We start from the raw sequence: 24,511 nt of genomic DNA on the forward strand, positions 1-24,511 counted from the left end.
AGTAGTGGAAGTGGGAAGAGGTCTAGGGCTGAGGGTGAGAGTGACGTTCGAACTGATGGATTTTCGTCGGGAGGTCTACGACGACCTGATGGTGTTAAAAAAACGAAATCTCAGCGTAAGGGCAAAGCAGTGGCTTCAGAGAGTGCATTTCTGAGTATCGGTGAACAGATGAGGGCGTGTACTGAGGTTAGAGAACGAGAAGCAAATCTACGACAACAAAGGTTGGAACTTGATAGGGAAAAGGAAAAGAGGAAGCAAAAACAAGTTGAATTAGCAGAGAAGAAGATGAATTTTGATATGCTGCAATTGTATTTGAGTAAGACAACACCACTCACTGCTGCTGAAGAGGCGCACAAGGAAGAGTTAATTGAACTAGTTTACGGGCGAAGACTGGTGTAGGTTTTTAAGTATTTGTAATGAGCTAAGTATGTACTGAAGTTTATTTGTTTTAAGCAATGACTAGTCGTAATCAGTTGTTTGTTTTGGGTTGCATTGAAAAGTCACTTGTCTCATTTATGTCAATCCCCTTTTAATGTATTTTCAGTAGTCATTGAAAAGTAGACAAGTCTCATTGAATTGTCACTCGTGTCTTTTTGGATTGATAGTAGTCATGTGAACTTTGTGTCATTGAATTTTCACTCGTGTCAGCAATTGAATTGTCGCTCTAGTTTATGACCACACATTGAGTCCATGGTTTATAAATACCACTGAAACAATCACCCACAAACACACCAAAATATAATAAACCCTCCAAAAATTCTTTCTTATCCCACATACAAAATGTTTTCCATTAGCTCAACATCAAGCTCATCTGATTCTGATCAATATGCGGAATTTGATCAATTAGTTGATGACTTTTTCACTACTCAGCTACCAACTATGTTGCCTAACCAAACACAACCCCAACCCATAACCGAAATTGATCGTGTTCCAGAGCCTAGAGGCGATACAGATAAGAGAGATAGGGAAAAGGGGCATGTACAGTTGTTTAATGATTATTTTGCAAGTAACTCAGTATACAACGAAAAACAGTTTCGCCGTAGATTTCGAATGCAACGACCTTTGTTTTGTAGGATTATGAACAAGGTCGTTGAAGGAGATCAATTCTTCCAACAACGTAGGAATGCAGCTGGCAGACTTGGGTTATCTCCGTTACAGAAATGCACCGCAGCAATTAGGATGTTGGCATATGGGACCGCCCCGGATGCCGTGGATGAATACTTACGCATTGGTAACACTACCGCTCGGAATGCATTGCAACACTTTTGCCAAGGGGTTATCACCCATTTTGAAGCTGATTACCTTAGAAGTCCCACGGACGAAGATTTAAGGAGAGTCTTGTATCAAAATGAAATGCGTGGCTTTCCCGGTATGATAGGTAGCATTGATTGCATGCATTGGGAGTGGAAGAATTGTCCTATGGCATGGAAAGCGGAATACGCAGGCCGAAGTAAAAATGCTACCCTTATTCTGGAAGCCGTGGCAGATCAAGATTTATGGATTTGGCATGCCTTCTTTGGAATCCCTGGAGCTTGTAATGATCTTAATGTCCTCTATCGGTCTCCGGTGTTTGATGATGTTTTGCATGGCCGGGCACCTCCAATTAATTTTTCTGTGAACGGCCATGAATACAACTTGGGCTATTATTTAGCAGACGGCATTTACCCTAAATGGCCTACTTTCATTCAAGGTATAACTCTACCTCAACTTCAGAAGGATAAATTATTTGCTGATAAACAAGCCGCTGCTCGGAAGGACGTTGAACGAGCGTTTGGGGTACTACAGGCCAGGTTCGCCATACTACGACAACCGGCACTTGCCTTTAACGAAGACATTTTGTGCGATATTATGAAAGCTTGTATCATTATGCACAACATGATTGTCGAAGATGAACGACACAACTATACTCGGGCCGAAGTTTTGAGAAAGTACTACGAACAAGATCGGCCACAACACAACAGTGCAACAACAAGTGTCACGGTGAACAACAACGAGCCTTTTGAATTCAATGTTGGCCGACCGCCTAACGTTGATTTTGACACGTATGTTCAGAGAAGAATGACCTTACGTGATAGAGACACTCATGTTTCTTTAAAGGCGGATTTAGTGGAACACATTTGGCAAAAATATGGTTCTACTAATGAGTAAAAAAATCAAATATCGTACAATGTTCGAATTCAGTAAGCGTAATTTTAATAATGTAAGGTTATTAAATATTAAAGTTTGTAGAATAGTTTATAATAATTGTACGACAATATATTATTTTAGTATGTAGAATAGTTAACGATTGTACGTTATTTTTCGTTCTATTATTATTATCCAAAAAAATTCGGTTTTATTACTACGGAATTTTTTTTTCAGGTTTTATTTTTATGCACGTTAAATTAGAAATTTATATTTTAAATTCATTAAAATAATTTGATTACTAAACCTAAATCGTAATATTTACACTTAATTATACAAAAATCAACAAATATATGGTGATGTGTAAGAGAGATAAAAGTAAGTGGAGTATTGGAATAAGTAGGAGAGAGAAAGGTGAGGAAATTTTTTTTGATCATTGATGGGGTAAAATTTCCTCACCAATTTTCCTCATGAAATAAAGGAGAGAGAAAGTGGGTAGAGAGAGAATGAGGAAATTTTTTTTTCCTCATTGTTGTGCATGCTCTTAGGTCCATAATGTGACAAAAAAACTAATATTTCTGTGCCTTTATTATCATAACATGGGGAAATGTACAAGATTTTAAATAGTGTAAAAAAGGAAGAGAGTGAAAAGAAAAATTACGAACTTATCTCTATGATTGCAATTATTAAATAACCACTTAACTAGAGATATAAATGTAACTATGTAGGTATAATGAATATTTGCGGTCAGTGGCGGAGCCACCCTTGTGCATGGTAGGTCACGTGACCTAGCACAAAAACAGAAAAGGTTTAAATATTAAATATTGCAACTAGTAATGATATGTACTCCATAGTCCAATGGTGGAAGCTTCATATTTTTAGACTAAAGTTACTGGTTCGACTCCTAGGGGAAGCTACTTTCCTTCCTTTTTTCTTGCATTAAGAAGATGTAATATATAAACATTTAACAATGCAATTATACAAGTAAGTGCTTAGTGTTGTAATGGTGGGAGGCATTGTACATTTTTCCAAAAGGTTATGGGTATGACTCCTAAGGACAACGTTTTTTTTTTCCTTTTTACATATATCTACCACTACCTACTTAGTTCTCAAACTGGTACATTGTTAAAGTCATTGTTCGAAATTTTTTTGGTAGTTTCATTAGTGACTTGTCATTATCCTTCTCCTTCCCCGTAATATTTAATATTTTTGGAATGTCTTTTTTTAGAATATTTTTTGGTAGTTTCATTAGTGACTTGTCATTATCTTTCTCCTTCCCCGTAACATTTAATATTTTTGGAATGTCTTTTTTTAATTAACTTTTAGAATATTAATGCATTAATTATGATTGGTATGTGGTCGATGGGTAACGGTGACCTAGCACCCGTAAAATCCTGGATCCGCTACTGTTTGCGGTATGGAAGAAGATAAGTTATTCTTAAAATGTGTATGTTGCAAGACTTGCAACGTTTGTGAATAAACGTTGCAAAATTAAAGAGGAAGAAAAAAAGCACATCATGCAGTCAACTTCCATTTTTTTAGGCAGACATAATTTGTTGTTACTATTCTGTATTTCAATCATTATGTGAACATATGATGTGAAGTTAAGAAAGCAACTCCATTAGGATCATCCAGTATCAATATCTCAAAATTTAATACTACAAACGTATAAATAAATATGAAATGGAGGTAGTATATTATCATGAAAAAATGTTCCGTCTATTAATCGCAAAATTTAGATTTATGCTAAAAAAGCGTTCACTGATTCTTTTACTTGTTCTTTCAACAGTATTATACAAGTTTTGCACGTATTATTCCCTAATGTACGGAGTGCAGAACATTTCCAAAATAAGGAGTCAAGAAAACCATGTCAATATATATGCTGTCCTTCTTTGGGGAAGGTGGGGATAAATGATGAATTGCCTTCCCAACATAATATGTTGCGGATCAGCTATGTTAGCAGTAGTTATATCATTTGTTGCAAGTTTATGTAGCAATCGGATGATAGATGGTAGAAGAGCGAAAGAAGACTGCTTGAAAGCAGCTGCAACGGCGATTGCTAGAGCTGCAGGATATAATAACATCAAGCTCAGAGTTTACAGTGATCCAAACTTTGGTTGTGGGGTATGGGATAGCAGTGATAGTGATTCTGACGACGATGCTGAATGCAGTATCAGTGTAGTCCATGATGATAGACCAAGCACTAGCTCTGCAGCTGAACAAAGAGGTACTGTAAGCAAGAAAGGCAAATTTGGGTATGCCAATGATAAAGAAGATTGATCTTTTCATTGCCGGACAGGGTGAGCCGTGGCTGACTTCTTCCTGCATTATCTATCCCCCTTGAATTTATGTATATACTTTCGTCTGTACTGTATCCGAAAAATATATCTTTGTACTCTTACAGATTTGTAATTGATAAGGTTGTCTACATATGAATGTCATTTGGATTTATTATAGACTTAGTTATTAGTGCTTATTTGGTTGACACATAACTGTATTTGAAGCTTATTTTTTAGGAAGTGGATTCATGTGCCGTTTTGTTTGGTTGGTGATATCACAGAATTAGAACTTCCTTGAAAGCTTAAAATGCGATGAAATGGAGGAATTTACTTACCTAGTCACCTAGGTAAATGAAGCTTCCATGAAATTATGTTCGTTAATTCCATCATACAACCAAACAAGTCATAACATTTCCTAAAAATTGAATTTTATGGGCATTGAAGTATTCCTAGGAACTAATACTTCCGCCCTCAAACAACACAAGCACCAATCTATTGCCCTTGTTGACAAACTTAAAAAAAAGAAGAAGAAGAAGAAGAAGAGAAAAGAAAAGAAAAAAGGAAAAAAGGAAAGAAGAATGAATTGGTGGCAAATTCTTGTATCACTACTCACTAATTGTGTAGTTCCCTTTAATGGGAACATCACGTAGAGCTTGCAATATAATACTCTAATGTCTGTGATATATTTTATATGTTTGATAAATTATATATTCAAAACTATTTTTTCGCTCATTTAAAATGACTTTAAACGAGATAAAAATGAGAATATTTCTACATAATCGGTCCCCTTGATGCAATATACTTTGAAAATGGGTTGTAAAGATGTGGAGAAGTGTTTTAGATAATCTTCCCTTTTTTTTAAGGGTGTATAGACATTTCTAAAAGCGTAGTAGAAAATAGAAACGAAGAAAACAATTTATTAATATCATATCTTCAGAAAAATGCATGTCATAAAAACCTGTTAATGAGAGATTAGACTTTTTTTTTTTTAATTATTTATTGTTAATCCTTATCTTACCTAGATCAGAACTAGTCCAAAGGCATTTCAGATAATTATTACACAAAACAACGTAATAAGTCAAATTAATATTCCCATCATATTCATGAACCAGTTTGGCTTAAACTAATTCAAACCGCCTTTTCCATATTATTATAGCAAAGATTATTTATCAAAATTTGCAACAAAATTATTCTATGACTTTAAACTAGCTGAAGTTTCATTTCTAACTTCTGCATTTTATCATACAGTACCAAAGTTTTGTTTATCAAGAAAAAGGAAGATGAACTGCCTAATAGATCTTATTGGCTGCGGAGCAGCGATCTTCGGCTTGATGTTTCTATGTAACGACTGCGTCTATGGCAAGAAAAAGAAGAAAGATAAAAAAGAAAAGAGCTTCAAATCTCTTGAATGGAACATTGCTACTGCTGATGATGATTATAATGCACGGCGTAGTTTTGCTCTTGTCAACGAAGGCATTTGGATCCCAAAGCGACAAAACAGCTATAGGCAGGAAGTAGAAGGTACAGGACGCTATAAACACCTCCCACACTCATGGTAATCACAAAGATTCAATCCATTGCTTGACCGCGAGCCTGATAATCTTCCTTCGAAACTGGTATGAAATAATATCACAGGTTGGGTTTGATTTGGTTTGATGCATGCTCAAAGATACTGTGATGTTTTTGTCTATGTTACAAGCTTACAATCTGTTATAAGAAGCACTAGAAGTCAAATCCTTGGTTTTACAATTTTGTACCATCATACTTGTATATATTTTTGGTTCCAACCATTGTACACATGTAAATAGTGTGATATATACTTTCTTTGTTCTTTAGTACTTTGAAAATGTTGCATTAAACTGTAGATTCTTAGATTTGATTTAATGTTATTTCAAAATACATACTTGCCTTTCAGTAATTTAAAAAATAGATAATTGAAGATAAGATTTATAAAATTAAGTATGCGTGCAAGACACTTTTAAGGTGATCAAAATGAGTGACATGGCACCACAAACACTGCAAAATCTCCTTTAAAAGAAAACCCCTTTAAAATATTGTCTTTAATTTGAAAGAAAATCATTAAAAGGATTGTTTGTAAAAATATACAGGTAATGTGAGAAAATCACTTAAATGATCACCTTAGAATTTTTAGTGCATGTGTGTTATAAACCGCGAAAAATAAAATGTAGCAAATTTTCAGAAAGGCTAATATAGTACGCTAGCTTGGGGTTGATTATTTTTTCTTTATTTTTTTTTTTTAATTTTTTTGAATAAAAAGAAAAAAAAAATAGTTTTGTTTTTTGAAAAATAAAGCAAAAGAGGGAAAAACTATCATAGAAAGAGGGAGGAGCTTTATTGAATTAAGGGGTGCTGAACATTGTATACCATTGAGATGATCTTCAAATTGTTAAGCCACTGCAGTCAACTTAATACAAATACCAGCATTAATACAACTTGGATTTTCAGATTTCAGAGTGAAAACCTTTTAGGAGTTCAAGATATTGAATTACCAGCATGATGCTCCTTGGTTATGATCCTTTCAGGCTTTCACAACATTCCCTGAACATCGGAAGCTTTGAACTGTAATCAATTTCTTAGACTCTCACAAGTCTCATTTCCTGACCAATATAACAGTATAAGCCATATGAGTAGACTTTTTACAGGTAATGAAAAGTCCCATAATTAACAGGGAAAGATTACGAGTAATAATAGATCATAATACGAAGCTGAATACATTTTTGCGAAGATTCTATCATATAACTTCCAAAAACATCAAGGTTAATAATGCTGGATTTTAAGGTAGTTAAAAAGCAAAGCAGTACATCTAAAAATTATCTGGGCATATTAAGGGGATTATAGTTTTTCCCTGAAGGATAATCTTTGGAAATTAAAAAAAGAAAAGCTATGAATAAAGCTGGTGGATGGAACATTAAAGACTTACACATATGAAATAATGCTGCACTTACTAAGCTTCTCAGGCCTTGCTGTAAAAAAGGATAAGCTCTGAGTGACATGGGTGCAAGCCTAATATATACAAAATGCAGATGTTTTTTCCAAGAATAAGATTCCTCGATCTGCAACATGGATTTTGAAGAATATATGGGCTTGTATAGAGTATATGTGTCTGAAGCTGCCTGCTGGGAGTCTTTTATAGAGATTGATTGCTTCTCAATGTATTTACATATGAGAGTAAGCTTTGAGAAGGTGGTTTGGCAAAGGGTGATCGATAGTAATAAAGCTTTCACTTAAGAATATCTTTATTCTCAGGCTTGCACTGCAAAAAAGGGAATAAAGATAGAATGGCTACCTGGAGATTGCAGGTGGATCTGAATTGTGTTCTTTGCCAGCAGCAACCTGAAAATCTGTCCAACATCTCTTTCTTAGATGCACTTTCGCTTCTGGAATCTGGTCTACCATTCTGTATTTCTTACATCTCAAAAATATCACTCCTGCAAGACAATGAGACATAACTCAAATTGGAACAATTGTTAATTGTCAATGGAAGACGAGAAGCTACGGAACAGCTCCCCAACGACACCCTGAAGTCATCTCAGAGTTCTCCCATATTTCCGGGCTTTCAAGACGAACGAGCAAAAAATATAGCTATGACATGTTGTCTATTGGAACAACCCAAATCTTCAGGAGAGATGACCCCTATGAAGGGGAAAAACAGGGATTGTCAATGTCATTACAGGAAGCAGATGCCTAAGAGAGAGGAACCTCTCCTAGTTCTCATCCCTTCCAGTGATTCTATTTGTAGTCTTCTATTGAAATTTGAAAATGTTTGAAATTAAGGTCTTAGACACTGGGATACACCATAACACATATCAGCTCCACGGAACTGCATATGCCAAATTACCAGCGATGTCAAATAAAAAAATGCAGTAGTAAATACAATTGTGCCGTGCGCTGCTGCTATGATCGCAGAGCTGACGAGGATGAAATTTTCCCACCCCTTTTTTTCCATTTTCTCCATCTGTTCAACTTGAATAGCCTCTCTAAAACAAGTTTTTCAAGGGAGGGAAGGAATTATAAAATTAAGGTGTAGAAGTGCATCTGAATTATTCCCTTCGTTTTTTTTTATGCAACACTTTGACTGGCACGAAATATTTGGCTGTTGAGTTGAATTTGTTAAAAAATATTATGTAAGTAACATTAGTTGGGGAATAATTTTTTAACAGTTCTTCCCTACTAAAGGCGAGTAAAGTGAGAAAAAGAAAGAGCAATATTTAATACAAGATTTTCAGGCATGGCGACATAAGCAACAATTTTTAATACAATTAGTATTTGGAAGGGATACCCAACCAGCTGACATTCGCACACCATGTTATCTCCTGACAATTAAATTCTTGATTAGAATGAGATTACAGCTCATCCATCTATCTTCTAGCTTCCTTTCTTACCCAGTACCCACTCTTCCATCACCCTCCTCATTTACATATGTTAACTCAATGTGATTGAGATATTCTTTACTCAGGTACAGTTCTTCCCTACTACTGTCTCTTTATCTGTTGCATTTTTGGGCCAAATGATCAAGATTTCAACCAATAAGGCACAATACCAATTTGTTTTTGAAAATAATATGGAAGCTCTCTGGTCATTGATTGCTACTATTTATCAGTTCACTCAGAAACTTGTACCATCTTTGCTTGCAATTAAAAGTTCCACATTAATCAGCACCATATGGTGTCAAGTACTCGGTCTTATTTAATCCCTTACAAAAATCAACAGTACAGCAACACTAAAGGCTTGAGGCTAACTATAAGTGCATAATCATTTCGTATATGACAGGGCTTTGCAGCAACAACAATAATTTTCAAAGTTACAAAGTGTAAAACGTGAACTTGTCATCTAAAAATATCTGTAAGACCAAGGCTTCTAGTTTTACCTTAGAGAAATACACCAGCCACGGAATTTGTACTTGGGACTTGTCGAAGACCATGCCTTTAATCTGTGCACTTTCTCCTTTTCAGTTTGTCTCCTCTCAGCAAGGAAACTAGATCAGCAAATAAGCTTTGATATGAAATGTGACCAATCCATGTAATCTATTATGCATCATAAAGGAAGAAAACATAAATTTTCAGCTCAGCTTGAATATTTATTAGAATCAAAAATATTTTATACGTAATAAATTTGAAAGGTGTAATTCAGCCATACCTCCAGATATACAGTAAAGCACCTTGACTACTCAAGTTCATCTTCCTATCATAAATCTATAATGATCAATCCTGATGAAACCCACAAACCAAACATATCTGAGATATCTGCCCCCCAGTACATCACATTCATGATTCATGCAAGGTTCATCTCCAACTCAAACTAATTACTATTTTCTGTCACCAACACCCAACTGCATCCTGGAGTTTTACCCTTTAATTTTTGCATCTGTCTAACCTCTTCCGTCTCCTTTTCTCCTAAAATTGAAAATATTTTCGACAAGACCACATGTGGGGTTGTGTTAGTTGGTTCCAGTCTCAAAATTTCTTGAGCTGCAAGCTTTGCAACATCAATATGCAAGTGGGACTGTGCTGCACCCAGAAGCGCTCCCCAAACTCCAGCATGAGGTTCAAATGGCATTGAATGGATAACATTAACTGCTTGGTCAAGTAATCCTGCTCGGCCAAGAAGATCAATCATGCATGAATAGTGATCAGGCCCTGGCTCTAAATGATAGGCTGATTTCATCAATTTGAAATACTCTTGTCCTTTTTGAACTAAACCCAAGTGCGTGCAGGCAGAAAGAACACCAAGGAAGGTAATTTCATTAGGTTCCAGCCCCTTTTTCTCCATTTGTTCAAATAACCGAAGTGATTCTTCCCCAAGACCATGGAAAGCATAGCCTGTGATCATCGAATTAAATGAAATGACATTTGGTGAAGCAATCTTCATGAAGACATGATATGCATCAGAAACATTTCCACATTTCGAGTACATTGTCACCAAGGAATTTTGAATCGACAAATCAAGCTCCATTTCCATCTTCACAACACAAGCATGAAGTTGCAAGCCAATGATTAAATTAGCTAAACCAGCAGCAGCACTGATCACACTGCTCATAGTAAGAACATTTGGTCTGAAGGATCCTCGAGTCATCCTAATGTACCAATAAATAGCTTCAGCAGGTCTCTCACTGTTAACCAATCCTGAAATAACAGCAGTCCAAGCAACATCATCCTTACATGGCATCATGTCGAATAAATGGATTGATTTTGCCAAATCACCTTTTCCACAAAACCCTCCAATCATTGTTGTCCAAGAAAAAATGTCCCTTCTTGGCATATTTTGAAAAAGACTATAAGCTTCGTCAACTTGATTAGCATGAACATAGGATGAAATCATGGAATTCCAAGAAACTATATCTTTCTTGCTCATATGATTGAACAGCTTAATGGCAGTTTCTAGACACCCAATTTTACCATACATATTGATGAGAGCATTGCATAATATTAGATCACATTCAAACCCCATGCGGAAACCTAAACCGTGGGATTGACAAGCTTCTTCATATCGGTCATTGTTAGTACAAGCTTCAATAACTGTGGTTAAAGTTATAGGATTAACCCTCAGAATCTCATCCCTTCTCATAGACAAAAACAGAAGAAACCCATCTTTGAAATTTCCATCCCTCATATACCCTCTAATCATTGCTGTCCAAGAAACTACATTCTTCACAGGCATCATATTGAACAGTTCTCTAGCATCCTCTATACATCCTTTTTTACAATACCCATCTACCATTGACGTCCAAGAAACAACATCTTTTTCCACCATCCCCGAAAAAACCCGAAAAGCTTCATTCAATTCACCTGCCTTTAAATACCCACAAATCAAAGCATTAGAACAAACAGGGTCACGCCAAGTTCTAGGCATATCATTGTACAATCTCTCCGCCTCCTCGAACATAAAAGCACGAACGAAACCAGTGATCATGGCAGCATAAGACACTGCATTTCGGTCCGGCATCCTATTAAACAACTCACAAGCTTCACTAACTCCCACACCATTCCTCACATAACCAGTGATCATCGCATTCCAAGATGCAATATTTCGTTGCGGCATTTCATCGAACACCTTCCGTGCATTCAAAAGCTGCCCATTATCTGCATATACCGTTAGCAAAGCTGTCCAAGTAATGATATTTTTAACAGGCATAGCATTGAATACCATTTCTGCTTCCTGGGTGGAACCACATCTTCCGAATTTGGTGATTTGGGAATTCTTTTGTGCAATTGATTGATCAGTGTTCTGCCTTTTGGAAGAGTCATGTTGTCTAAGATGATGATAGTTTGGAACAATGTGGGGAGTTAAAGTTGTATAACAAAGGATTGACTTGTTGATAAATGAAGAAATGCATCCTCTTTGGGCAAAGAAGGTACTGGGTTTTATTAGCATGAGAATGAGATTGACTCAATAACAAAAGACGATTTTGACTCGACTCTTGTTGAATGAACTCAACGCTTTAATCAAGACCAATAGATATTCCATTATTCCGTAATTAAATAGACTCGACAAAATTGACCCATATCTAACCCAACTCTAAAGAATGAACCAAAAATTGATCAAAAATCTATCTATAACTATACTTAAACAGAGGACACTCGGAAAAGAAGCTCCACGTGTCACCTTCACAAACAAACCATATTTTCCCGCTCTTTTGCCGTTACCTTAATAAATAAAGAAATTATTCACTAAATAATCAAAGACCTTCTATTTTCTTTAAATATTACACATAATATGTATATATATATTATTTACTTGGCAAAATTGGTACGTCAATCTATACTTGGCAAATAATCTCTAAAAGTTTATGATTATATCTTATTACATGTATGTGAAAAGGCAGAGAATCACAAAATAATATTCATTCAAAATAATATAGTGGAATATGTGGAATATATTAAGTAAAATAATATAGTGGAATATGTGAAATATATTAAGAATATTCACAAAGATTGTATAGTAAGAATCATATGTTACAAAATATAGTAAGAATCATATAGATTTTTAAGTAATAATATTCACAAAATATAGTAAGAATCTTATGTTACGAATATAATGGAATATGTGAAATATAGTTGTTTAGGGTAATTTTACCCCGCCACGTGGTCCAATCAGAGGATGACACGTGTCAGCCTCAGGATGGCCCAAAGTTGACCAATCCCTGCTTGACACGTGTCACTCCAGAAATTAAGGGAAAAAGGCGGCCTTCAGGCCCAAATCCCGAGAAAGCTGCAAAGCGGCGCAGCCCACCACTGATTAGGGTACAGTGACCTAATCAGGGGCACAATTCCCAAGGACCCTATAAATAGGGAGATGTCCCTCTTTTTGAGGGCACGTTTTACCATTTATTACACTTGCATTCTCTCACATCAGAGAAACACCTGAGCTTGGAATCCGAGCAGATACCCCCCTAAATTTCCGTTCTCTTTATTCCGTTTCAAGTTACTAACTTGACCGTCGGAGGCGGAGCTCCAACCACCCGGAGTCTCCGTTATTCTGCAGGTACAGCTCAGCCGGATCAGACTTCGTGACGTAACTCTCCCGAGGGACAAAAACACCCAAAACAATAGTTAATTTGTGATTTGACAAATCATTTTTATGAACAATATTTTTACTATATTCCACAATTAACAAATCTCCTTAGTTATTTTAGTAAAATCTCAACATTCCACTATCATATAGTTGGTTGATTATTTAATTTGTACTAACTCAAACCAAAAGAGATGGTGGCTTGAAAAGAATTTAACCTAATAGCCAAAGTAATCCAAATCTATCTATACTTAGAGTATACCCAGCCATTGGTTATTGAGGTTGGTTATTAAGAGAGAGAAAGTGGAATAATAATAAAATACTGAAGAGAGAGATTTTTGGGGGAAATTTTCAATAACTGAATAACCAGTTATTGTAGCTTGGTCATGGAATATTTTATTGTTTTTTATAATGACACATAATGACAAGGCTTCTTGAGATTGTGACAACTATTTGTTTGATTTATGGCTGAGATTTGCTCTGAATTTATAACTGTTGTAATATTTATAACGGCCATAATTTTTAAAATACAATTCTAAAAAAAAAAAACACCAACGGCTCTAATTTATTTTTCTCTATAAAATGAGCCTAATATTGAGGTATTTTGAAACAAATTTTTTTTAGTGAATATTACTCTCTTTATTATCAAATTGTGTAGAGATGAATATTCCAAAATCTAATAGAAAAAAAAAAACCAACAAAATCTTAGAACTCATCACAACCCCAAAATAATCCAAATCTTCAACCTTACTATTCTAACATTCCAATTGATCTCAACTCAGATTTAGATACAAAGTTTCAACAATTTTCGAATTATGGTTCACAAAATGTCAATTTCTCAACCAAGTACTTTTTACTTCTTTCCCTTTTCAACCACCACAAAATCCTAATTATTCATATTCTCAAAATGTTATCCCATCTTTTGAGAAAATTCAAACAATCTCTCAAGGTGATCCAACATTTCCTATGTCCCAATTTCCTATGTCACAAGGTGATGATAGTGCACTTCCGAGTTTCAATTGCTCATACACATCGAATGGATCAGATGACGACAATGAACCAGAATTTGAAGAAGTCGAAGTCAATGAAAGAGGTCATGAAGGAGGCAATCAAGATGGGAAACAAAAAGTTTTGGTCAAAAGCAGAAGAAGTGGTTCTTGTGAAGGCTTGGCTTGAGGTTAGTCAAAATAAAAAAACTAACACCGACCAAAAGGGGGATTTTTTTGGAGGAAAATTGAGGAAATGTATAATAATGTTAGACTATACAAACAAAGGTGGTTCGAAGAAGGTACTGACGGGGTAACACGAGAAGATTTGTTGAAAATCAGGGGTTCGGAGCAACTTAGAAACCGTTGGAGAAGGATCAATGCTTCATGTTCTAAATTTGTGGTTCACATGCTCATACTGAATCAAAAAGGGGAAGTGGTCACAATGATGAAAATATTATGAAGGTTACATATAGTATATATGCTGTTGACAAAACAAAGACATCATTGATGTCTAAAACCTTTCAAGACAAGCATGTTTGGGACATTTTGATACAACATGATGCGTGGAAACCAATTGAAGATATTGTTAAAAAATGCAAGCAAAAAACATCTACTCAAGGAAGTGACTCAAAGAGATTACGTATCAATGAAGCTGGCAACTACTCATCTTCATCAAACCCAGAAACACCAACCAGTGGTGATATTGGGTATTCAGGCTTGCCTACCAGCAACGAATCTAGCAAAAAATAAAGGAAAGAGCAAGATGACAAATATGTCAGTTGGAGCATGGCAACAATGGTTGGATACGGCCCATGACATGAACCTTATGAGGCAATTAGAAAATCAAGTTGAACTTACAAGGTTGCAACTAGAAAGAAGCAAGGAAGCAAAGAAAGATTAATATGGAGTTATTTAAGCACCTCGATTCAAAGCCAAACCTATCTTCGGAAGATCAAGAACTAATGAACAGTTTATTGAAGAGTTGTTCCCCTCAGACTGATGTACTAAGTTTATGGTTAATCATAGTTTACATGTTGCTTAATTTCAAATAATTTGTTTATTAGTTTTCTGTTTTATGTATTAAGGTTTGATTTTTATTTTGGAAATTTTTAATGTGTTGTTGATTTAGGATATGAATGAATGTTATATTGTAATGTTATTATTAATAAAAAAACAAGTTAATTACATATCTAGTATTAAAATCATATTATACGCTTTATATGTACATATAATTATATTGATCCGACTAAACCCATCAATTCACTATGATATTTCACTGCAAAAGATGTACATTTATTTACATTACATTGAAAAAGAATTGATGTACCCAACACTGAAAAGCAAATATTAGACATTGATGTACTTAACACTGAAAAGGTAATAGTGATAAACATTGTACGCTGATGTACTTGACACTGAAAAGGTAATAATAAAATTACATTGCTTTTACGTACATAACAATGCTAAGTTGATATTGACAATACAAATGCATGCATCTACAATAAAGATGGCTACATACCAAACACATTTATTCTATAAAATGAATGAGATACATTTCAATTGATTAACCATCCATCTTTTCCCCTAAAAAACTTCTACCTTCCATTCTCATATCAACTTGGTTTTAATAACATGTCATCCGACGAAAGCTCTAACTCTTCTAATTCTTCATCCAATTCAGAAAATAGCCAAACACAACGATATGAAAGACGAAGGCAAGCCAATCGTCTTGTTAATCGAATGGTGGATGAAGTTTTTATGTCCAATCCAATTGAAGTATATCAAATGTGAAATCAAGTTCCAAGGGCACCAAGGATCCCCATTCCAAGGGATCGTGGGGATGGACAAAATCGTTTATGGAATGACTACTTTGTTGACCATCCTGTGTTTCCCCCACAGTTATTTTGTCGGAGATTTTACATGAACAAACATATATTTCTCCGAATAAAGCAAACTTAAGAAGAACGTCATCCCTTCTTTCAGCAAAGACAAGATGCTACAGGAAGATTTGGTGCTTCCGAATTGCAAAAATGCACAGTTGCTATGAGGCTAATAGCTTATGGCACCTCTACTGATTCTGTGGATGACTACACTTGAATTAGTGCATCTTTTGCAAGAGATTCACTACAACATTTTGTGGAAGGAATTGTCTCTTACTTTTGTGATGAATACCTTAGAAATCCCAATGAAGAAGATCTGGTAAGACTACTAAGAATTGGTGAACGTCGAGGATTTCCAGGCATGCTAGGTTCTATTGATTGCATGCATTGGCGGTGGAAAAATTTTCCACTTCGATTAAAAGGTATGTTTTCTGGAAGACCTGGTAAACCCACATTAATCTTGGAAGCTGTGGCATCATATGATCTTTGGATTTAGCATGCTTTTTTTGGGACACCAGGTAGTCGTAATGATATTAATGTTCTTGATAGATCCCCTTTGTTTAACGATGTTTTTGAAGGTCGTGCACCTTCTATTAACTATGTTGTGAATGAACATCAATACAATATGGGGTATTATCTCACTGATGGTATATATCCTAAATGGGCAGCATTCATTCCTACAATATCACTACCACAAAATGAAAAAGAAGGTCTTTTTGCCAAATTACAAGAAGCTATACGAAGGGATGTTGAGCGTGCTTTTGGAGTATTACAAGCTCGTTTTGCAATAATATGGAATCCTGCGCTAGCTCGCGCGTGACTCATTAATGTTAGGAAAAATAATAATAGCATGTATCATTATGCACAATATGATCGTTGAGGATGAAAGAGATACGTATAAAACATATTACGATCTAAATGAATATGATCAAGCTACAAATGCGTCTTCAAGTAATAGAAATACTGAAGAGTCTTTTCAGTTCGAAAATAGCAACAACCGAATTGCAAGTTTGGAAATGTATGTATATGTCTAATAGAGCTCGTGTTCGTGATGAAGCTATGCATAAAGCTTTGAAGAAAGACTTAGTTGAACATATGTGGCTCAAATTCGGTGTTAAACCATAGGCAAAATAATTTGCGTTAAAAGTTGTATAATCGTAACATTAAATTATTGTATTTGTACTAAATCACGGTTTGTTGTTATCTTTTAAAGATTGTTGTCATTTGATATAATATGTATTATTTTTATTATTATCGAATTTAGTAAAGTTTTAATTACTGTGTATTTCTTAATTATTCTGTATTTCTTAATTAACGACTAATTACTTACTAATTAAATAATATAATGCATTAATTTTAAACATAAACAATTTTATTTAATTAATGTATGCTAATAATAATTATAAGTTTTAATTAATTATTACTAAGTGCATTAGTAATATATGATAGGATTAAAGAGAGATATTGTGTGGTGGGGTTGGGTAAAAGTAGGAGAGAGAATGTATAACAAAAAAACTGTGATCAACTATTGGGAGACATTGGTTATTAAATGAGAATTTCTCATCCTCAACTAAGTTGAGTCCATTAGTTGAGTCCAAATGGACTCAACTAAGGGGTAAAATTAGAATTTCACAATCTTGAATAAAGTATGCAGAAGTTGAAGCCAGTTGGTCCCCACAATTGAATTTAATTATGTGATAATATTTGATGGGGCAATTTCTCTAGGTTTTTACTTTGAATAAAATCCTAGAGTGAGAGGGGCAATTTTTAGAAGCATTAATGAAGGCAAATTCGCATCCTATAGTTGTAATTTGAAGCGTAACAGTTACACTGAAGTACGGGGGTCTTTGCTGGATTTTGGTTGCCGCTGATTTCGGAAGGAAGCGCCGGAATATCGCACTTGACGAGGGATGTAAGTTTAAACCATTATTTTTTAATTTTTTTCACAAAATTTGCGTGGTGTTCTATCAGTTGTGGGAATGTCGAAGGAATTTTTTAATTTATTTGCTTAATGTCTTTACGTGTTTTAGGGTTTTAATCAGTTAAGTATGTGTGAAATTAAGGGTTTTTACTTTGAATTTTGTTCTTAATATCGTTTGAACCTCTTCGTTTGAATTATGTGTATAGTGTGTGTGAATTGAATTTAATTATGTGATAATATTTGATGGATGATGAAGAACACTGTGTGGTTGTACTGTTCTAAATATGGGTAATTTATGTTGAATTCATTGTAATTTCTGGGTAACAGTCATAGAATTTGTTTGGTGGTGCTTTTGATTTGAATGAAAATTTGATTTGCTAAGTTGATCTGATGTCCTCATGTGGTATGATGATGCCCTGTTATGAGCGTTGGTTGTTTTGAGTGTACTAATTTATTAATCAATGTTGTTGTGTTAATTCCTATTGTTAATCTTTGCTTTAAATTGGGTAAATTGTATCTAAAATTAGTTTTAACTAATTGATGGGAAATTTGAATGCAAGTTGAAGTGGTGTATTTGTGTATGATTGGGTTGAGTTATTGAGAATTAGGTGATCTGAAACTGTTGTTGGTGATCCCATAATGTTGCATGTTTTTGATACCATAATGTTAGAGTTGGTGATCCCATAATGTTGCATTTGGTGATACCATAATCTTGCCTGTTGGTACTTTCTTCTTTGGTTGGTGGTATTGGTTGGTACCATTCAATTGGTTGGTGGTATTTGATTGGTGTCTCTAGAGGTATATAGGCCAATTGTTTGGGTAGTGGTGTAGGTGTGTGTTCAAATAAATAGTGATATGTTTTCCTTTTTTGTGTGTGTTGTTCTAATGTTTTAGTCATGATGTCGGAGCAATTCAATGATTCTTCAATAGGCTGCAGAAGTTATTGGGGGGGTATGTGAAGAATGAATTTAAAAAAAAAAGACACCTATTAAAGAGTTTGAGCACAGTTGTTTTCTGATAATGATTTACTATATGTATATATTGATATATTTTTTAATTCTGTATCCTTCGCAGTGTACCCTTAAACATATAATGCGGACTAGAAACGCTCCAGCTAGTTCATCTAGCAAACAACAGGCCAACAAGAAAACGACAACAAGCAATTGTTGAGGATGTTGAGGATGGAGAAGATAATAACTATGACAGGCTAATCAGTGGAGCAGACGATTCTAACGATGCTGACTATGTGGTGGAAGAAGAAGAAGAAGAAGAAGACTATGGTGAAGGTGATATTAATCCCGGTGATTTCGGGGTGGAGTCAGAGTACCTTGTGACAAGAAGCGTAAAGTTGTTCCCAGGAAGGAGAAGTTGATTCACATGACATAGAATTTGGCCGGGCACATCTGCTTATTGAGGATCTCCGTTCAGTTTGCAATGAAAGACAGGACGATCTTGATGGCTTAGTTGTGTTGTAGGTGGCTTATGCTTGTATGGGGTGTTGAATCATTTGTTTGGGATATTCATATTTTGAATTACTTTGCGATAAATAGTTATTAGGGGCGGGGAAACAGTGGAAACAATAAGGTCGTTGTCTAGGCATTGATTTTTGCATGGACTTACTTAGTATCGGTGTCATACCAAGTTGACTATATGCTATTTTGCAATGTTTAACATGCTTAATATGCTATTTTGCAATGCAATGTACATTTATAGAGCATGGTTTAACATGCTTCATATGCTTAGTTGTGTATACATTAACTCTTTAACATTGAAATGAAAGGGATGGTATACCATCCTCTACCATATTGGTATACCACCCTCTACCTTATTGGTGTACCATCCTCTACCATATTAGTATACCATTATGCCTGGTCAGGTGATAGGTATGAAAATTCAGTTGATGGTTTGATAACATATGCAAAAATAATTTATGAAGTGTTATTTAACTAGTTGGTGTCTCCATCGACTAAATCACAAGGGTTAAAAATGGAAATTCACGTATTAAATTAATTAGATATACTTAAAACCTAAAATGGTATAACAACACTAGTATAATGGTATACCAACAACAGTATAGAGTTTTAAATAAGATGTGTTTGTATAAAGTAAAAACTCATAAAGTAGTGTTTGGAAATTTATTCAACTCCATCGTCTCAATCTCAAGGGTTTATAATGAAAATTCACGTATGTAATCTATTCAACTCAACTTTAGTTGGCCTCCATCGACTCAAGTGTTTGGAAATTTATTCAACTCAACTGTAGTTTTTTATTTCATGTGTCTAATCAAGGTAACATAAGGAGTACAACCACTAAAAAAAAAATTATGATTACAACATATATAATACATATAGTTGTTATTTCATAACCAACCTAATGCCTTGTTATGAAGGAGATCAGAAGGAGGTATTGTAATAGCTCACTGTAACAATGCGCATTAATTCAGGCATTCAAATTAGTTCATATCAAAAGCGCAACAATTACATTGCCAAATAATTACATGACACAACATGAGCCATTCATGTAAGTAGAAACTCAATCATCATGTCCATGATATAGTGCTTTATATAGGCCATTTCGAAAAACTATACCATGACTTTCAGTATTGGTATGTATTTTCAGTACCATCTAATTAGAGGATGGTATACAAAGTATACCAATATGGTATAACAACTATTGTAAGTAAAGTAAGTCGTTGGCAATGCATTTAATGCTCCTAGTATTGTGTTATTTTTGTATAAATAAGATGTTAGAGGTTATCTGTAGTGTAGAACCCCTCTCAAACTAAAATAGTAGTTCAATCCTTTCTAATCTTAAATGGCTAATACATCACCAAATATTTGTTTGAAACTAAAATCAACACAACTCTCACCATCTACACGTATTCCATATCATCCTCCATATGTTATGTATTTGAAGCACCTTCGTAGTTATGACTTATGAGGTAGAGTTGAATGTAAACATACCTTCCACTACGCTAGTTATGATGACACAAAGACGGGGAATACGATAGACGTAGATGAATTACGGGTTGGCTTGCTTTCATCTGCGTTGTACTCAGACTCCTTTCCAGTTAGGTGCATGCTTATACCACCACTAGGTGATAAAATACTCCACATCCACCTTCGTTTGTTATACAATTCTTATGATTGGCACAGGGGTATGTGGATACAGAATCTTTATGGATTACACATTATCTATAGTACAATCTTTTTGGATTGCATATAGACAATGATAAAAGTTACCAAATAGTTTGGTACTGGTTACATGTTCTCTACGTTCATTGGTATGCAAATGAATAACAAGGGTACCATTCTACCTCGTTATAAATAATAGGATACTATTGAAACTATTAAATGCAGTAAAATATGATACCATTACTAAGTACTTTGATACTATTGTATTTCTTAATGGTATGGAATACTGATACCATTGTAACTCTTACTAGTATGTATTACTGATACCATTATAACCAATCTATTATGCCAACAGGATACCAATTTCATCATCTTGGTATTGATTGAACAATTACAGCAACACACCAGAAAATTGTACTACACCTAACTTATTTTCTACATATTAATTTATTATTAAGTGATTAGAATCCTGTTGCAAATGATGTATGGATGGGTTTGTCAGAAAGCCGTTGTTAAATAAATGGGGGAATAGAAAATTTAGGGAAAAAAATAAGGTCCTCTTTGATTATGTTTTGCCCAGCTTCCAAAATTAAAAATTGGAAGTTTGCGATTATCTTTTGGCAATTAATTTGAGGAAAAAAAATTGGGAAAAAAATTGGGAGGGAAAATTTGGGAAAAAATTGAGAAAAAATTAGGGTAAAAAAATTGGGGATTTCCCCGCCATGGCTACTCTCTCGCCACTTAATAATTGGGGATGAAAGAGGAGGGGGTTAGTTACAGGTCCCACACTCACCCCATTTCTTTTTCAATTTTTTTTGGATGCTTTATATTTGGTCCCCACACCTAGTCCCCCAGTACATGTACTTGATTCAGGAATTTATTTTCCTTTTTTTTAACCCTTAGTTGAGTCCATTTGGACTCAACTTAGTAGAGGATAAGAAATCCTCGTTATTAAATGGGTATAAGAGTGGTTATAAGTGAGGTGGAAGATGTAGAAATTAATAAAATAAGCAATAACCACAATGGTTGTGGGCAACCATTGTGTTTGCTCTTAGTCTATATTTATACTTTATTTTACTCGTAGTATTTAAAAACACAAACCAAAAATCTATATTAAGCCACATGTCACCGTAATTACTCATATATGCCACATGTCACCTCACCTCTCCTAATCTTTCATTTTTATATTCCCTTTTTATTATAGAAAACTAATGTGTGTCCCGGGCGATGCCTTAGATTGTTAGTTTGTACTTTGTACTTTAATTTGATAATTATGTTCAACTATTTGTATAGCTAGTGTGTGATCCGGGCGTTTATTTATTTATTTTTTTTACCTCGTATAATATGTATTTATTTTCTAATCTTGTGAAGAATAAATAATTTAAATAAACTCTAATTTCAGAGGAATATATATTGTTAATTATGTGAAATTTAAAACACTAATAAATGTTGGTTGAGATGGCAAGTGTATAACCTTTGTTTAATGGAGGTTGCGCGTTCGAATCTAGATCAAACCATAATTTATTTATTTTGTTAAATGAATTTGCAATTTTATGCGTCATATTTACTTTCGTGGCACCATACCTGTAAAGGAAACGCCTTTTAATATATAGTACAGATAAAATAAATAAATAAATAATTTTAAAGTCTTTATGCATTCCAAAACTTGCAAACTTAAGTAAGAAAATAAAGTGTTTCCTTTCCAAGATAATAAATCAAAGTTAAACTAAGTAATGCACATCACATAAACAATAAAATAATCTTTTCATCTCCTAAACTTAAAATATAACTTAAACTAAATTTGTCATTTCATACACCAACACAATATCTATGTATATATACTGAACTAAATTCCAAAACAACTCTGATGCATATAGCACAATTATGCAATACATTTCAAGAAAAATAATCTAGGTAACGACCCGTGCATTGAAGGATCCAAAACCTAGTTTTGATTTGAATTAGTTGATATACACAAACTCAAGATCTAAACCAACCCAAATATTTTTAATCTATAATTTCAAATGGTAGAGAGAAAAAATGTACTTATTCACCTTGGATAATGAAACTCCCTTCACCCTTTAATTACGTGCATGTGTTCCTTTTGGGTTCCTAACATGTTTTGTCTCTTTCAAAATCTTTCCATTTAAATGTAAGAGAAATTTTCATTGGTACTCTCCAGGTTTTGACTTCTCCCATCGGTGCCACATATTTTTTGACTTTTAGGTGATGCAACAGAGCATATGAATTTGCCAACTACATTTAGATGGTTGTTAGGATTGCTCGTCATGTACCTAATTTTACTCTTTGTTTCTCTCAAATGAGATTGGTGTAAAGTGTCCTTTAGTCATGCCATGTAATTGACTGAGTATGAGTAATTGAAGATCGTTATTTTTGGGTTAATGAATGAGAAATGATAAATAATTGGCATACTTTGTGTTTTATATACATTGTTAAGTTAGTATTGAATCCAAACCCAAAATTCTATTATATTTCAATGTAATGAATGAACTAAAAGCAAAATTCTAAAAAGACAAAATGGCAACCATTGGCACAATTTATAAGTGGAGATAATTCAAGATGTTTTCCAACATTGCCCAATAAAAAAATCTTGTCCAAAAACTGGACTGTAGTACCAAAAAAACATAGTTAAGTACATCAATTGCCAAAAACTTAGAAACTTGGAGACTGAGTGTGAGCTTGGACAGTTTTACTGGTTGGCTAGGCAACTGTGAAGCTATCATTTCTATTGAAGCTTGAGTTGAGGGTCTTCCTTTCTTTCTTGTCTTTGCGGAATCTTCTCCTTTCTTCATAGATGTTGCGGACTGAGAAGTTGTTGCCTATACTGCCCGTTTATAGGTCTTCACAAAGTACTAGAACTAACAAAGTCATGTAGGTCTAACGTTGCATCAACTAACAAGGGCCCTAATTGCATGCCTACATGGCACCCCTGTCACTTATCAAGCCCCACATGAACAAACCTTATTGTTTAGGATTAGAGGGAACTAAGATTTGCCCTCATGGCACTAGTAGAAAATTCCATTTTAGCACTGAGCAATGCCCACCGGTTTTTAAAAACCGGTGGGGAAAAAATGAGCGGGATTTTTTTACCGAGCATACTGGCACTGGTTCAGTCCAAACCGGTGGTAAAAAAAATTATCCCACCGGTTTGAACCGGTGCCAAATTTTATTTTATTTTATTTTTTAAAAAAAACCGCCTCGCTCCTCTTTCTCTTCTTCGTTCTTCTTTCGATCTCTTTCTCACTTCACTTTAGTTTCAATTCTCACTATTCACTTTGTGCTTCTACTCTCTCCACTACCAAACCCCTCCACCACTTACGCCACCCGCCTCAGAACCCCCTCCACCATTGTACGACTTGAATCCACCACAGCAGCCTCTTCCTTTCCCTCTTCATTCCGCTCTTAGCAAGGCCGACAACCCCAAGTTCTCCACCATAGATGCATCGTCGCGCCACAACCCTGAGGTTAGCCATATCCGTTGAGGTTCTCCACAACCACCTCCCTAAGCTTCGCCACAGGCCATAGCCCCGAGGTTCGCCCAATCCCCGAGTTTCTCCACAACCACCGTGCCAAGCCACCACGCCAATCCTTCGGTTCCTCCACCACCGACCGCCGTCCTTTGCCCTTCATCTCT

General features: G+C 35.0%; 1 pseudogene across 2 annotated transcripts; it reads right to left on the minus strand.

The window, feature by feature from the left end:
• Positions 1–5,592: 5,592 nt before the first annotated feature.
• Positions 5,593–11,684, minus strand: LOC145627032 (pentatricopeptide repeat-containing protein At1g53600, mitochondrial pseudogene; annotated as a pseudogene). Of its 2 annotated transcripts, XR_014111279.1 has the most exons (5): positions 9,561–11,684; positions 9,292–9,448; positions 7,711–7,852; positions 6,914–7,021; positions 5,593–6,110 (listed from the first exon to the last, which is right to left on the minus strand). The product of XR_014111279.1 is annotated as a pentatricopeptide repeat-containing protein At1g53600, mitochondrial pseudogene, transcript variant X2 (transcript). The 2 variants fall into 2 exon arrangements; XR_014111277.1 differs by lacking the exon at positions 5,593–6,110 and having other exon boundaries at positions 6,634–7,021.
• Positions 11,685–24,511: the final 12,827 nt, after the last annotated feature.

The sequence above is a fragment of the Chenopodium album genome, chromosome 4 (assembly GCF_948465745.1).
Source record: "Chenopodium album chromosome 4, dcCheAlbu1.1, whole genome shotgun sequence".
NCBI lineage: Eukaryota > Viridiplantae > Streptophyta > Magnoliopsida > Caryophyllales > Amaranthaceae > Chenopodium > Chenopodium album.